The sequence below is a fragment of the Sapajus apella genome, unplaced genomic scaffold (genome assembly GCF_009761245.1).
Source record: "Sapajus apella isolate SASKATOON/1434 unplaced genomic scaffold, GSC_monkey_1.0 scaffold6, whole genome shotgun sequence".
Classification (NCBI taxonomy): domain Eukaryota; kingdom Metazoa; phylum Chordata; class Mammalia; order Primates; family Cebidae; genus Sapajus; species Sapajus apella.
In genome coordinates, this window is record NW_022436946.1 from 52,529,508 (window position 1) to 52,544,099 (window position 14,592).

Below are 14,592 nucleotides of genomic sequence, written 5' to 3' on the forward strand. Positions count from 1 at the left end.
TAATAAAAGCTATTTATGACAAACCCACAGCCAATATCATACTGAATGGGCAAAAACTGGAAGCATTCCCTTTGAAATCTGGCACTAGACCAGGGTGTCCTCTCTCACTATTCCTGTTTAACATAGTATTGGAAGTTCTAGTCATAGCAATTAGGCAAGAAAAAGAAATAAAGAGTATTCAGTTAGGAAAACAGGTAGTCATATTGTCTCTATTTGCAGACTACATGCTTGTATATGTTGAAGACCCCATCATCTCAGCCCAAAATCTCCCTAAACTGATAAGCAACTTCAGCAAAGTCTGAGGATACAAAATCTATGTGCAAAAATCACAAGCATTCCTATACACCAAGAACAGACAAACAGAAAGACAAATCATGAGTGAACTCCCATTAACAATTGCTACAAAGAGAATAAAAAACCTAGGAATACAACTAACAAGGGACATGAGAAACCTCTTCAAGGAGAACTACAAACCACTGCTCAAGGAAGTGAGAGGATACAAACAATGGAAAAACATTCCATGCTCACGGTTAGGAAGAATCAATATTGTGAAAATGGCATACTGCCCAAAGTAATTTATAGATTCAATGCTATCCCCATCACCTTCTTCACAGAATTAGAAAACACACTGACTTTCTTCACAGAACTGAAAAAAACAAATTTAAATTTCATATGGAACCAAAAAAGAGCTCATGGATCCAAGATGATTCTAAGCAAAAAAGAACAAAGCTGGAGGCATCACACTACCTGACTTCAAACTATACTACGAGGTTATATTAATCAAAGCAGCATGGTACTGATACCAAAACAGAGATATAGACCAATGGAACAGAACAGAGTCCTCAGAAGTAATGCTACACATCTACAACCATCTGATCTTTGACAAATCTGACAAAAACAAGCAATGGGGAAAGCAGTCCCTGTTTAATAAATGGTGTTAGGAAAACTGGCTAGCCATGTGCAGGAAGCTGAAACTGGACCCCTTCCTTACGCTTATACAAAAATTAACTCAAGATGGATTACCTCTTCCTTACACCTTATACAAAAATTAACTCAAGATGGATTAAAGATTTAAATATAAGACCTAACACCATAAAAACTCTAGAAGAAAACCTAGACAATACCATTCAGGACATAGGCATAGGCAAGGACTTCATAACTAAAACACCAAAGGCAATGGCAACAAAAGCCAAAATAGACAAATGGGATCTAATTAAACTTAAGAGCTTCTGCACAGCAAAAGAAACAATCATTAGAGTGAACTGGTAACCAACAGAATGGGAAGAAAATTTTGCAATCTACCCATCTGACAAAGGGCTAATATCCAGAATCTACAAAGAACTAAAACAAATTTATAAGAAAAAAACAAACAACCCCATCAAAAAGTGGGTGAAGGATATGAACACTTTTCAAAAGAAGACATTTATGTGGCCAAGAAACATATGAAAAAATGCTCATCATCACTGGTCATTAGAGAAATGAAAATCAAAACCGCATTGAGATGCCATCTCATGCCGGTTAGAATAGCGATCATTAAAAAATCTGGAGACAACAGATGCTGGAGAGGATGTGGAGAAATAGGAACACTTTTACACTGTTGGTAGAAGTGTAAATTAGTTCAACCATTGTGGAAGACAGGGTGGTGATTCCTGAAGAATCTAGAAATACAAATACCATTTGACCCAGCAATTCCATTCCTGGGTATATACCCAAAGGATTATAAATCGTTCTATTATAAAAATGCATGCACACATATGTTCATTGTAGCACTGTTTACAATAGCAAAGACTTGGAACCATCCCAGATGCCCATCATTGATAGACGGGATAAAGAAAATCTGTCACATACACACCATGGAATACTATGCAGCCATATAAAAGGATGAGTTCATGTCCTTTTCAGGGATATGAATGAATCTGGAAACCATCGTTCTCAGCAAGCTGACACAAGAACAGAAAACCAAGCACTACATGTTCTCACTCATAGGCAGGTGTTGAACAATGAAAACACACAGACACAGGGAGGGGAATATCACACACTGGGGTCTGTTGGAGGGTGGAGTCCTAGGGGAGGACAGCAGAGGGTGGGGAGATTGGGTAGGGATAACATTAGGAGAAATACCTAATGTTAGGTGATGGAGGGAAGGAAGCAGCAAACCACCATGGCATGTGTATACCTATGTAACAATCCTGCAAGATCTGCACATGTACCCCAGAACTTAAAGTATAATATAACAAAACAAAAAAGAGATAGAAGCCAGTTGCAGTGGCTCACACCTGTAATACCAGCACTTTGGGGGGCTGATGTGGATGATAACCTGAGATCAGGAGTTTGAGGCAAGCCTGGCCTACATGGTGAAACCCCATCTGCACTAAAAAAATAAAATAAAATAAAATAAAAATTAGTGGGGCGTGGTGCCATGTGCCTGTAGTCCCAGCTACCCTGGATGCTGAGGCACGAGAATTGCTTGAATACAGGTGGTAAAGGTTGCAGTGAGCTGAGATCTCACCACTGCACTCCAGCCTGGGTGACAGAGTGAGACTCTGTCTCAGTTAAAAAACAGAAAACAAACAAAGCAGAGGTGGAAAATATTAGAAAAAAGAAGATACTTAGAAGATAAATATAGAAGTTTTTCTTTTGGAGCAGGCTAAGCTCCAAAAAGAAAGAAAAAATAACAAAAATAAAAGGAAGAAAATGATAAAAATGATAAAAATACAATAAAATATTTTAGAATTGAAGGGTATTAATATCCAGATGTGGAGGCCTTACCAAGTTTCCAGTGCCAAAACTGAAAATGACCCACACTAAGGTACTTTATAGTGAAACTTCAGAAAACAGACATAAAGCAAATTATAGAACACAGATATAAATACCTTCTGTTAGAAAAAGAGACACTTGCCAAGGACTAGGAATCAGAATAGCACCAGACATCTCAAAGAAAATCTAGAACAATGAGAGAGTAGATGTTTTTCAGAATTCTAAGAAAAAGCTTTATTTATCTATCTGTCCATCCATCCATCCATTTTCTCTCACTTCATCCATCCATCCATTTCATTATCTATCTATCATCTATCTATCTATCTGCCTGTCTGTCTGTCTGTCCGTCTGTGTGTGTGTCTATCTATCTCATCTATCCATCCAGCCACCCTCTTTGTGTCTGTCTGTCTGGTGATCTATCATCTATCATCTTTCTACCTTTATGTATCTTACTGAGAACTTCATACTTAACAAACCAATGAAAACAACAGATGAAAACATCCTCATGGAACCTGTGTTAAGCAACTGATGGAGGATGTGTTCCAGCAAAATACAGGAATAAATCAAGAAAGAGGAAAGCATAAGCTTTGCACAGTGGGAGTATGGCAGCCAGTGAGGTTTATCATAGGTGCAATTATTGCTAATTGAAAACGTCTCCAAATACCCCACCATGATAACTTTAAACATAGTCAGTTGGCAATTTTTGACAGTCTCTAGTGACCAAAATTTAAAAACAGAAAAACAAAGAGGAAAACATAGAATCTAGGAAACCATGTCTCTAACAAATGAAAGTAGCAAAAGAAGTGTCTGACTGAAAACTGTTCAGAAGGCTTAGAGAGCAACTGTCTTGTTCAGAGCAGGAGAATGAAGGCCTCCGTGATGCAGAGCTCCATCCAGAAAAATGTAGACCCCATGGAATGAATGAAATTGTACTTGGTAACTTAGAGATGAAGGAAAGTATTAAGGATATTTAAATGAAAAGTATGCAAGCAAAAAAAGAATTTTTTTAAAAAAATTGACACAATAGTAAACCAAAAACTCTATAAAAAATAATGTCTTCATTCTTTTCCTAAGCTGGTGCTCAGCAAGGACAAAGCCATATTCAGTTCGAGGGCTGAGATCGTGAAGCCCAATGATGAGAAGCCGGATGAATTTGAGACTGGCATCTCCCAGGCTCTTCTGGAGCTGGAGGTGATCTCAGACCTCAAGGCTCAGCTCAGGGAGCTGAATATTACAGATGCCAAGGAAATTGAAGTTGGTGGTGGTTGGAAAGCTATCATAATCTTTGTTCCTGCTTCTCCACTACAATCTTTGCAGAAAATCCAAGACTAGCTAGTAGCAAATTGGAGAAAAAGTTTAGTGGGAAGCATGCTCTCTTTATCGCTCAGAGGAGAATTCTGTCTAAGTGAATTTGAAAAAACTGTACAAAAAATGAGCAAAAGTATCCCAGGAGCAATACTCTGAGAGCTGTGCATGACACAAAGCTTGAGGACTTGGTCTTCCCAAGCAAAATTGTGGGCAAGAGAATCCACATGAAACTGGATGGCAACCAGCTCATAAAGGTTCATTTGGATAAAGCACAGCAGAACAATGTGGAACACAAGGTGAAATTTTTTTTTCTGGTGTCCATAAGAAGCTCATGGGCAAGGATGTTAATTTTGAATTCCCAGAGTTTCAATTGTAAATAAAAAGACTAAATAAAATATATCCAAGGCAAAAAAAATTAATGTTTTGTTAACTTTTTATTTGCAATGAGTTACATTTTCTGGATCAGATTATATTGATTTAACTGAAAGTAGCTTTTAAGTACATGTAAGGAATAAGAGAGAGGAGGTGGGAGTATAGGAGTTAAATGCATATGTGTCATATATGGAAATTTAAAGATAAAATCTGAAGTATTGATAAATCTAGTTAGACAACTGTAAACCTATAGCAGAGACTTCTAGAGGTCATCAGAAGTTGTCTCCCTTCAATCAACAGGAGGCTTTGGCACATGGCTGACCAGTGCAAGCAGTACTTCTCCATCCTCAGGTTGGGGTGAAGTTTTGGCCCATGAGATGTATGTACACTTTTCAAGTGATAGCAACTGGAGTCCTTCAAGGAACAGTATGCCCACGTGCCATTTGCCTTTTTGTCTTGTTCATTTTCTCCATCTTGATGTCTAAAAGATAGATTCTACCTCTGACCATGAGAACAGAAGCCATATTCTAGTGGCAATGGAATGCGAACCAGGAGAAGTCTGGCTCTTTATACTGCAAGTCTTTTTTTTTTTTTTTTTTTAATGTACTTTAAGTTCTGGGGTACATGTGCAGAATGTGCAGGTTTGTTACAGAAGTATACACATGCCATGGTGGTTTGATGCACCCATCAACCCATCATCTACATTAGATATTTCTCCTAATGCTATCCCTCCCTAGCCCCCCACCTTCTGACAGGCCCCAATGTGTGATATTCTTCTCCCTGTGTCCTCCTTTATGTAAGAAAAAAACAAAAAGAAAAACTCTGTTTACCTTATTTAAATCATGGCTTTGTGTTTGTCAACGCTGAACCTAAACTCTTTTAGTATAGTTTAAGAAATATGGAGGGACCATCCAGAACCAACTGAAATGATAAAAAAATGGTTGTCTCTGAAGAGTATACTTACTTGGTGCTAAAGAGGGACGAAGGAAGGAGCTACTGTTTTCCATTTTAAACTTCAGTAATAATAAGCCAATTATGAAATTGCCATTTTGTAGACTGAAATTGGCTGAATATCAGTGATTTACTATGCTTCAATCTAATATATTTTTTTAACCAGTTGCATGTATTGGTATGATTGAAACATGTTTGAATATGAAAGAAGGAAAGTAAGAAAGCAGCAAAGAAGGAGGGAGGAGACTGGGTAAATAGGAATCTAATCTTGAAAGACCTACTATGTCATAGTGAGGGTCTGTAGTTTAATGTGATCAGATTGGTGTCTTGAGGATGATTCCCACGGTAAAATATAGTATAGCTCCATTGTTTAGTAGCTATAGTAAATAATTTTAAAAGAAGCTTTTATAAAGCAATCAAGGCAATAAATAATGAAAACTAAAACAAGGCTGTTGCAGAGAGGATCAAGTTAAGAAATATGTTATCAGTCAAAGAAAGAGAGACAGTCTGACTGAAATAGTGGTTAAGAATCTGGATCTGAAGTCCACTGGACTGTCTGTTACTCCATATTTGGCTTTGGCATGTTTCTCTAATCATGCTGTGCTCGCCACTTTCATTTATAGAATGGGGATAACAATCTTATAACAATTTTACCTCCTTTTTAGAGTTGTGATGAACATCACATGCAAGAGCACGTATGAAAGATATACAGAAGTGGTGAGAGTGGACATTCTTGTCTTTTTCTGCTTCTCAAAGGGGAATGCTTCCAGCTTTTCCCATTCAGCATGATGTTGGCTGTGGGTTTGTCATAGACAGTTCTTGAGTACACATGGACAGAAAGATGAGAACAAGAGACACCGGGGACCACTAGAGGACGGAGGGTGGTGAGGAGGCAAGGGTTGAAAAACGAACTGCTGAGTATTTGGCTATTATATTCACTACCTCGGTAACAGGATTTTTCATACACCAAACTGCAGTAGTACGCAATTTACCATGTAACAAACCTGCACATGTACCTCCGAACCCCCGGGGAAAAAAGGAAAAGCAGCAATCGACCTGGTGCAGAATAAGTACTGAATAAACATGAGCTAGTATTATCACTATAGGTTGCTTCATCCAATGGAGGAAGCACAGGAGAAAGCGTAGCCTGGCAGTGGGAAGATACTAAACTCTATTCTGGAATGTGGAGTTTGAGGTACTGGCTATCTAAGCAGATTGTCTGACAAAGAAGATTTACAGGACAGAAATTGTGCTACAAATAGGATTCATTGGAACCCAGGTGAAATTTGAAGCTATGGGAATGAATTCGTTCTACATCTCAGAGGAGTATGTAGACTGATGAAAGGGAGGAAAAGAGCAGAAACAGCAATATTTAAGGAAAAGGGAGGCATCCAAGGCAATTAAGAATAACACACTGGAGATTTGGGCGAAGGGCAAGTGGGGAACATTGGGAAGTAACAATTTCAAGGAGTGTTTGAGCATGTCCAAGCCAGAAAGGGATGTAGACAGGTCCCTTGGCTTTTCCAACTAAGTGGGTGATGGCCATGTTGGTGGTTTGAGGAGCTCAGGAGCCAGAGGGCAGAAAGCAGAGGTGCTGCCAGATGTGACAAAATTAAACTGAGCCACTGGGGTGGACTTTTCTTTCTAGAAGCTTGTCTGGGAATGAGAAAACTGGAAGAGATTTGAGAGTGTTTACACATGTAAAGAAATAAGACTTCAGAGAGGAAGGGAAAAAAACATAAATAGCACACATGAGAAAGCAGGATTCCTGAGATCTGTTCTCTTCTGATTTTCCATTTTGCCTTCTCAGAAAGTAGAATGTGTGAAAACAAACAAACGACAACAACAACAAAATTATTATTCTTGGCACTTAATGATGTAAGATCTGTTTCAAAGCCTTATGGGAAAGTGTTTTGTCCTGTTATATATTCTTTTTCAGTATGCTTTCTTAAAAAGTAATAACAACATATGCAAAGGAACACTGAGAGAGAAATCAATCTGAAATGACATCACGTCTAGGGATTATTTTCTATGCCCAAACAGAAATAGCTCTTTTTGATAGCTTTTCCTATTAACATGCCACTTCTAGGAAGAATAGGAAAGACTGTGGTTCATAGTTAGAAAACTGCTTTCTATTTTAACTCCTTCCAAAAGGTAATGAGCAATTTCATCTGTCTACAAAAGTAAAAGATGTGTGTGTTTTAGAAAGTCCTGGAGGTAAAAATAAGTCTTTTATAATTAGAAAATTTGTGACCTTTCAATAGAAAACAATCACAAATAATGAAATAAAATGTGTTTGTTGACCTTAGGATGTGACAAAAGGCATTTCTTATAACATGAAGTAAATGCATACAGCCACTGGAAGGTGGCTGCTGTGCTGTGGTCTCTGTTCCCACAGCCTTGTCTAGTAGCTACTATAAATAGAAACAGTGCACATAGAAGAACTAATGCACTTTTCTACATCAGCATCTGACTGCTTCCAATAAATGAATGGCCATTGTAGCCGAGCATAAGAGCTGAATAATTAATTTAAAATTATTTTCAATGCATATATTGCTTGACATGTAAAGGAATAGTTGTTTACATATATCACTTTGAGAGAGCGAAGAAAAGCTCAATAAGAAATTTGCCACAACATGGATCAAACTGGAGGACATTATGTTAAGTGAAATAAGCCAGGCACAGCTTATTTGCATGGTCTCACTCATATATGGGAACTAAAAAAAAAAAAAATGAATCACATAAAGATAGAGAGTAGAATGGCGGTTATCAGAGGCTAGGAAGGGTAGTATGGAGGAAGAAATAACGAGAGCTTGGTTAACAGGTACAAAAATACAGTAAGATACAAGGAATAAGTTCTAGTGATCAATAGCACTGTAGGGAAACTATAGTTAACAAGGATTTATTGTATATTTGAAAATAGAAAAGACAATCTGGAATGTTCCCAACACAATAAAAAAATAATAATTGTTTGAGGTAGTAGATATCCCACTTACCCTGATTTAATCTCTCTGATTTAATCTCTGTATTTTGTGCACATATCTAAAGAAAATCTTCGTGTACATCATAAATACATGGGGCTACTATGTATCAATTAAAAATTATCATCATGATTACCAAGCACATGTCTTTCTAGACAAAAGTACTGTGATCTGTGGTTCTTGTATGAGTTCTGATTATGCACCAAGCACTATGCTATGTATTTGTCATTTTAAATATTTAAAAAGCATTTAACATTTTAAATATTTGCAGTCCTATGCCATAAATACCAGTGTTACTGCATTTAGCAGGGGAATAATTTTAGACTCGGTTAAAATGACTTTCTTTTTTTTTTTTTTTGAGACGGAGTTTCACTCATGTTACCCAGGCTGGAGTGCAATGGCACGATCTCGGCTCACTGCAACCTCTGCCTCCTGGGTTCAGGCAATTCTCCTGCCTCAGCCTCCTGAGTAGCTGGGACTACAGGCACGCGCCACCATGCTCAGCTAATGTTTTTGTATTTTTAGTAGAGACGGGGTTTCACCATGTTGACCAGGATGGTCTCGATCTCTTGACCTCGTGATCCACCCGCCTCGGCCTCCCAAAGTGCTGGTATTATAGGCTTGAGCCACCGCGCCCGGCCTTAAAATGACTTTCTTATGTTTTGAGATTTGGTGTGTGAGATTTAAAGCTACTACTGGAGAGACCAGTCTTTCTCTAGTTTGAGAATTGAGTGATATTTTGGGGGCAAAACAAGTCCAATATGAAGAAAATATTTAGGGGCACTAACCACTTATTAAAAGGGAATCCTATGTCTAAGAAATTTTCATCTTGACTAAAAAACTCAGCAAAGTACTGCTATTCTGACTGTATTTGCAGCCACATATATGCAATCAAATCAAACTGCACCACTGGGGTGGACTTTTTTAGTATGCATATATGTATATAAAATGTTCGACTAATCTCTATTAGCAGTTTTGCAATGTCTCTCATTTTATGAAACTGATATATTCCTCAAGAGTTGTAGGCTAATTTTTTTTTTTTTTTTTTTTTTTGCTAGTTGTTTATAGCTCTGTTTGCAAAGGGCCCTAGCTGTGAACACTGAGTAAATAATTATTTTATATTATCAAAGAGGATCAGTGATTATTTACCAAATAAACACACTTATATTTAACTAACTGTACAAATAGGGAACTGAGTGCTCCAAACCATGTAGCTAAGATATGAACTAAACACAGTACTATGGCACATGGTACCACCAGAGATGAGACCACTCTCTGCCAAGAGGATGGAGCCAGCCTGTGCCTAGGCTGTTCATAGCCCAGAGGCATGCAATCCCATGAGCTCTTCTTGCTAATAATTATTTAGCATAAACTTGTATGATTCCTACTATGTTTCATGATTCCAAATCTTTTAAAGAATATTTTTATACATTTCCTATGGTCTCCTAAGAAAGTTTAATGACTATATTCTTTTTTATTTCTTACATATTATTTTTGTATTATTTTCAGCTTACAAAAAAGTGACAACAGTATACAGAATTTCTGTTATATGTACTTTTACTCAGATACACAAATTGCTTAAATCTTGACCCCATTTGCTCTATTATTTTCACTTATTCTTTCTAAATATATGTTTGTGTTTCTCTCTGAAACACTTGAAGGTAAATTTTAAATTTTAGACATCATGCTCATTTGTATTAAAGACATCAATGTGTTTTTCCCAGGAATAAGGATAGTCTCCTGCATAACCACAATGCAATGATAAAATCAGAAAAGTTAACACTGAAACATTATTATTATCCATGTTCCATATTCAGATTTTATCAATTGTCCCAACAATGTTACGTATAGTTATTTTTTCCCCAGTCCAGGATCCATTCCAGGATCATGTATTATATTTAGTTATATTTTAAAATTTGGGACTGTTCTGCAGTCTTTCTTTGTGAGTCATGTCTTGACATTTACGAAAAGTACAGGCTAGTTATTTGATAGCGTGCCCCTCAGTTTGGGTTTGTTTGATGTTAACTCATAATTAGAAATTAGATTATGCATTTCTACCAAGAATACCAAACAAATGATACTGTGTCCTTCTTGGTGCATTATAGCAGGTGGTTTGAAATTGAGTTAGCTCCATTGCTAATGATCTCAACCTTTATCACTCATTGAAGGTGTTGTCTACCAATTTTTCTCTGGAAAGTTACCATTTTTGTCTTTGTAATTATTAAATCTGTGGGACATTCACTGATGACTCTTGCCTGAATCAATTATTACTATGATGTTACAAAATGGCAATTTTCTGTCGTTCTTGCTGTAGCTATTAATTAACATTCCATTGCAAAAGAAGAACTTTCTTTTCTCCCTCATTGTGCATGTTTGTGTGTATTATGTGTTCAGATTAGTTTAGACTCATGGATTTTTATTTTATTCAATAGGTTGTAATATTTTACCATCATTACTTATTTTGATGCCAAATTGCCCCCTTTGTGTTTGAATTTTTAAAAATGGCATTAACCAGCTTTGTCATGTATTTTAGTCACATGACCTGCATTTGATAACTTCTGGCTGATTTCAAAAAATACATATATTTTTCTGACATGGAATTTTACTCTATTGAATGCATACCAAATGAATAAGGACAAATTAATAACTTGAAGACAGCTTTGTTGTAATCAGTGTACAACTTCTAAAAAAGTCTACTAATATTACTTTTTTATTGTTAGTATTTTATAAAGTTCACTACATCTACAGGATGATTCTGCCTCTTAGATTTTAGGTTTCGGCATATTCACATTAGTTTCATTTTCTGTAAGATATTTCTGTTTTCTCTGTTTAGACACTCTTTTGACCCAAAGGAAGAACAAGCCTGAGGGGTCAGGAATGGGTTAAAATATATGTTGATAAGTCACTCCTGATTATTAATTAATCTTTTTCTGTGTAGTTTAATTCAATAGGTATTATTCATTTGAGTTCTTCATACGTTTGTTTTGTTTGGAATATCGCTCTCAAAACCCCCACACTGTAGTATTTTTAAAGTTGGATCATATTTGCACACCAATAAACTTCTGCCCCAAAGTGGAACTGTGGCCATAAATTTAAATGTGAACATATTGATTACCATTGCTTCTCATATTGTCATTGAACAAGAATGGCTTGGAAAGGTTTCATTGATATTGTACCCAGAAACTACCTGTAGAATTGTTCAGAAACTAAAGAATAAGAGATCAAAACATTGTGAAACTTTCTAGAGAAAAATTACCTGACCTGGAGCTAATTAGAGTTGGGAAGGACTTCAAATTTACTTTATAAGTAGAGAAAATATTAATGTAGAAACTTTTTGACTAGGCTTCTTTTTGCATTTAGGAAAACAGGTGGAGTTATTTGAATTTGAAAGAGTTTACTGGGTGAGGGTGAGAGGCATTGACATGGGATTAAGCTATCGATTTATTAGGTTATTTAGGGCTTATGTTAGTTTTGTGCCTAGCCCAAGTAAAGCATGCTGCTGCTTGGGGAAGTGTTTTCTCTAAAACATTCTAAGTCTTTATTTTTTTTGGTGGCTACATGAGTGAACATATTTGTCAGGGTTTTAGAGAAAAAGACTGTTCTTTATTACAAGGAGATTTACTTGGATATGCAAGTTGTTATTTTGAATGGTGAAAGCCACTTGATGTAGAACTTCACCATAAATATGGTCTTAAGTAGTACCTACTCTTAATCATATTTAGATACTTCCAGTGAAGAAGGATTTTTTGTTTGACTTTAATTTTAGAGAAATGCTACTTGCTTAGCAACAGCCCCATTCAACCTATCTAAAATGTTGTTGGTGTTGGAAACTTGACATTTTATAGTAGATTCACATTTCTTTGCCAGAATGGCTGTTACAAGAGGTTAAAGATCTCTGTGCTAACTAGAGTAATAAATTTAAAATTAATTCAGATGACCTCGATGTATCTCCAGATTCTATGACTTTCATTCTTCTCTCACTGATAAAAAACCATGTATAAAATAAGTCAAATTGCAGTAACTGAAAACTAACCCTCTGGTCTATAGGGGTAAAATAGCTTTCCTCTTCAGCCCTGCGAAGCTGGCTGGGGCTCAGTGATTACACATCAGCTCTGCAGTAGAGCACTTCAGTATGAGGATGGATTGCTCATTGTAATTTTGTTGAAAAGGTCTGTATACTATTGATGTCATCATTTTTTATTCAGAAGAATATAAGTATTTACTCAAAATTGTTTAGTCAGGAATAAAACATCAGGTAAGACACTGTTTTATATTGTAAACTGTGAGTCAGTTATTTTTTCATTTTTATGACCAGTTGATCACTAGTTTCAAGTTAAAAGCAAATGCTGATTGATAATAAAATCTATTAAACACTTACAAATGCTAAAAGCAGTATAAAATACATTAAATCCATGTTTCCTGTCCTCTAACAGCTCATAGTTTAAGATGATAAGGTTGTCATATACTCACCCTTCTGCCTTACTTACAAATTAAACTCAAAGAAGAGGGGTAATCAGGCTGCTAATGAAACAATGCTTTACCTAGTCCTTCTTAATTAAGTCAACTTCTTGTTAAGTAGCTTATATTTGAGAATGTTTTGGGAAGGGGCAATTGATTACCAGTGGGCACAAGGGAACATTTTGAAGGATGGAAATGTCCTATGTGTTGGCTGTTAGTGGCTATATGAATGAACTAATTGGTCAAAACACATCAAATTACATATTTTAAATGGTTGTATTTTAATATATTTAAATAATACCTTACCTTTAATTTAAAAAGCCATCCTAGAAATGAATATAAAGGCTAACTAACTGATAGAATATTGTTCAAAGGATATGTGCAATCAATTCAGAGAAAAGAAAACACAAATGGCTCTGAAAAATATATATATGGATGTTAGATTCCTCTCAAAGCAAATTAAAGTAACGAGATATATTTTCATCTATAAATTTATGGAAAATGATTGATAACAAACATGTCGTATGGGAAAACAGATACATTCATATTTGCCTTGTTTAAGTATAAATTGGTACCATTCCTATGGAGGGCAGTTTGGCAACAATTAACAACAACAACAAAAAAAATGCAAGTATCTTTAGATCCAGTAATCCTGCTTTTGGGGAATTGTCCAACACATATACTACATGTGGACAAAATGACATTTATATGATTTTATTACTTGTAGAATTGTTAATAATTGCATATGATTCTTTAAGTGTCCAAAAATAGGGGACTGGCTAAATGAATTACGGTACATCCATGTAATGGAGTACTGCTTAGCTATAAAAACTAGAAAGTCTTTATATGGTGACATAGATAACTAAGGCACAGTTTCCAGAGAGGTAAAGTAGAAGTAATTTTCCCTATTCCTCTCTCTAAGTAAAAATAAAAATCTTGGATATTATACATGTGTTAAAAACAAAACAAAACAAATGTAGGAAGACTTTGAAAGGCAGAGAGAAGATAGAAATCTCAGGACCCAAGAAAAACAAGGTGGTGAGTGCCCTGGGTTTTCTTTCTGCCTTATATACCCAAGACTTGTTGCTAAAAAAGCTGGCATCCTGGAAACACCAATGAGAGCAGACAAAACAAAAACAAAAACAAGCAGGAAAACCTCAACAAAAGCCTGCTCTCTCTAGCCAAAGGGCCAGAAAATGGGCAGGATTCCATGACAGATAACTTTCAGGCAATAACTACTCCAGAAAAACACCATAGAAAAAAATTATGGCCTTACTCCCAACCCTGTGAGCAAAGGCTGAGTGTGAAAGTAGACTTCCATCCCTCCACTTGCTCCTCCCTGAGCCCTGGTGTCAGGGTGGTGACAAAGAGCATACACTAAGTAGGAATCTTAAACTTTGATCCACATTTGGGGATGAATCTGATTCAGTTAAAATTTTGAAATTTTCTTTTTGAATGACCATGTTAGTGGATGAAAAAATAAGCTACAAACTGAAAGAAAATGTTTGTAAGTCACATATCCAACAAGGACTAGTATCTAAAATACACAAAGAACTCTTGAAAGTCAACAGTAACAAACAAACAGACATTAACAAAAACAAGTCATCCAAGTAGAAAATAGGAAAAAGACAGAGACATTTTACCAAACAAGATATACTGGTGGTAAATAAATACACTTGAAAATTTGTTCAACATAATTAGCTGTTAGGGAAATGCAAATAAAAGCCACAGTAAGATATCACTGTACAACTATTGCAATAAAAGA

General features: G+C 36.1%; 1 non-coding gene and 1 pseudogene across 1 annotated transcript; both read left to right on the forward strand.

Annotated features, from left to right (window-relative positions):
• LOC116549104 overlaps nt 1-4,471 on the forward strand; it is a 106,745-nt pseudogene extending 102,274 nt beyond the window's left edge.
• LOC116549878 lies at nt 3,341-3,477 on the forward strand. The gene has a single exon (XR_004268138.1). It is a non-coding gene; the product is annotated as a U4 spliceosomal RNA (small nuclear RNA).
• Nucleotides 4,472-14,592: the final 10,121 nt, after the last annotated feature.